Below are 2,987 nucleotides of genomic sequence, written 5' to 3' on the forward strand. Positions count from 1 at the left end.
GAGGGAGACACAGAATGGGAAACAGGCTCCAGGCTCTGAGCCATCAGCCCAGAGCCCAACGCGGGGCTCGAACTCACGGACCGCGAGATCGTGACCTGGCTGAAGTCGGACGCTTAACCGACTGCGCCACCCAGGCACCCCTAAAATATTTCAAAGGAAAACTGTAGAAGCATTCATTGGGGGGGGGAAATGCATGTACTTTTAATCACATAGAATTCAACTTAACTGAAAGCCTACTGAGGGATTACGCGAGAAGCGACACAAAACACCCGGAATCTGCCGGTAACGAGGAACGTGCCAGGTTTCAGAGGGAAGAGCGGGGTCACAGCGGTCGCTGCACAGAGCGGAAGGATAAAGTCTCGCGTAATTCCTCTGGACGGCACCCGTGTGGCCGTCATACTGCAATCAGGAACACGCAGGCGGACACTCGCAGTATTAACACAACAGGTGTTTACTACACAAATTCGACCTTGTATGAACCGGATCTAGGGAAGAGGGGAGTAGAGCACACAACCCGTGATGGTAGAAATCTGTTTCCGGGTGGGCACATGACGGATCGCAGGAAATCTCGACTCTGCTGGTTCTTCAAAGTCGGACAGTGGAGACAACTGGAGAAGCCTACTGCTCGGGGTCAGATGGAAGTCTAGCAGTTGGTGGCGGGTTGGGAATACTGATGGGCATCGCAAAGAATGAGGAAAACAGGCTGGAAACAAGCATCCGGAAAGCCCTATCCTTCTGTCTCCTTCCACACAGATGACTCCAAAACCTGACTGAATCCTATTTCGCTTCTGCATTCCAAGTTTCGTGGATGTTAGGCTTTGGTAAGTTCTAACATGAAACCATAAAGGCCACAGATCCTAGAAAATACAGTTCGCGTTACTTACTCGGACACGGGCAAGAGTCGTTCCCAGCTAGGTCTCTATTCGCAATGCATACTTTATAGTCCAAATTCCAAGAAGAAGGAGGGACAAAGATCAAAAGACAAAAGATGAAATTAGTCCTTCATAGGAGACTGTACTCTATGAATAATTTTGCATACGTACAGATATATGGTCAATATTTATTAGCAAGGAGAACAGAGGAAGTCTCTTCAGGCCAACGAAAAGGTTTTTGATCAAAAAAGGTAAAGTGTAGGGGTGCCCGGCTGGCTCAGTCGGTAGAGCACGCGACTCGTGATCTCAGGGTTGTAAGTTCGAGTCCCACGCTGGGTGTGGAGATGGGTGTGGAGATTACTTACAAATAAAATCTTAGGGGCAGCCTGGCTGGCTCAGTTGGTGGGGCACATGACTCTTGATCTCGTGGTCGTGAGTTTAAGCCCATGTTGGGTGTGGAGCCCACTTTAAAAAATAATAAGAGGGGCGCCTGGGTGGCTCAGTGGGTTAAACGTCCGACTTCGGCTCAGGTCATGATCTCGCCGTCCGTGAGTTCAAGCCCCGCGTCGGGCTCCCTGCCGACAGCTCAGAGCCTGGAACCTGTTTCGGATTCTGTGTCTCCCTCTCTCTCTGACCCTCCCCCATTCATGCTCTGTCTCTCTCTGTCTCAAAAATAAATAAATGTTAAAAAATTTTTTTTAAAAATAATAAGAAGAAAAATAATAATTTAAATTTTTAATAAAAAAATCTTAAAAAAAAAAAGGTAAAATATATACACAGGATGGGTAAGGCATATTTAGTACTTGCCGCAGTAAGACAGTAGGAAAGAACCAAGAAATACCAATGTGGAAATTAGAATGAGTCAGGAGGCCAGCAGGGGGAGCTCGAACAGTCTATCACTCACTGTCCCTTGCAGGCCCAACGGGAAGAGACACAACTTCCAAGTACCTAGTACCTCAGCTACTACTTCTACTACCCCCAGAGGAAGATTTTCTACTCCCCTGGCAACAGCCCAGCCAATGGGACTCACAACTCAGCCAATAAAAGGCCACTATACTTCACCCTCCCAGCTTACTCCAATATCCTTTACAAGCGCACTTCCGGTTCCCCCATTTCCTCTGCCCTTTGTTCTCCAGACTTACCCATGGCTTTGCCGGAGCGTGCTTCTCCCGAATTCTCTAGTCTCAGATAAATCCTTTCTTGCTGGTAAGATAGCTGGCCGTTTTATAGTCGAGGTTAATATTATCTGGTGTCAGAAGTCAGATCCTGAGACCGCCTCAACAATTCTGAGGCTGGTGAGCAAATATGCCAATACCCACGGAAACCACCGAGCCCACGGCTTTCTTGCTGCTCCTGGAGTTTGAAGCTATGCTTTCTCCTCGATTTCGAGCCCCAGCTTCCTGAGGTCTCCAGGCTTTCTTCAGGATGGGTTTAAAGGCTTTGTCCTTTCTGCAAGTGTCCCTTGGGCCTTCGGTTCCACTCGTGTTTGGAATTGGGACTGTTCCCATTAAGACTGTGTTAGCCTTTGGGCTGACTCACTTTCAGAACTAGACGGTCCCTCTTGAAACAGTGGCCTCAAGTCTAATTCTTTTGAAACTGGGCTGTCCTATTGGAACTGTGCAGGCCTTTATACCGATTCCTCCTGGAAGTAGGCTTTTCCTGTTGAAACTGTTAATTTTTTTTTTTTTCTTTCTGCTCTAAAGAAAAAAAAAAAAAAACTCAGAAACGGGATCTCAGTCATCAAAGTGCCTTGAGGGTGCCCGGCCCTACTGGGGTCCCTCCTCATATGCATTTCTAACAAAGTGGATGGACTCCATCTAAAGCAACTTAGGGGCACCTGGGTGGCTCAGTCGGTCAGGCATCCGACTCAACTTTGGCTCAGGCATGATCTCAGTCAGGGTCATGAGATCGAGCCCCAGGTGGGGCTCCATGCTGGGCATGGTGCCTGCTTAAGATTCACTCCCTCTGTTCCTCCCCCCAACCGCACAAGAGCGGTTGTCAAAAACTAAAAAGGTAATTTAGAACTTCAATGGGCATTATGGGTAACCTTTGTTCTCCCCAAACTTGTTTCTCTCAAAATTAAATTGAAAAAACATGGCTTATAGAAAACAAAAC

At 47.6% G+C, this 2,987-nt stretch overlaps 1 long non-coding RNA gene across 1 annotated transcript; it reads right to left on the bottom strand.

The window, feature by feature from the left end:
• Positions 1–435: 435 nt before the first annotated feature.
• LOC121014023 (uncharacterized) lies at positions 436–2,751 on the bottom strand. Its single transcript, XR_005783019.1, has 2 exons — positions 2,015–2,751; positions 436–935 (listed from the first exon to the last, which is right to left on the bottom strand). It is a non-coding gene; the product is annotated as an uncharacterized LOC121014023 (long non-coding RNA).
• Positions 2,752–2,987: the final 236 nt, after the last annotated feature.

The sequence above is a fragment of the Herpailurus yagouaroundi genome, unplaced genomic scaffold (assembly GCF_014898765.1).
Source record: "Herpailurus yagouaroundi ecotype Mexico unplaced genomic scaffold, PumYag 200, whole genome shotgun sequence".
NCBI lineage: Eukaryota > Metazoa > Chordata > Mammalia > Carnivora > Felidae > Herpailurus > Herpailurus yagouaroundi.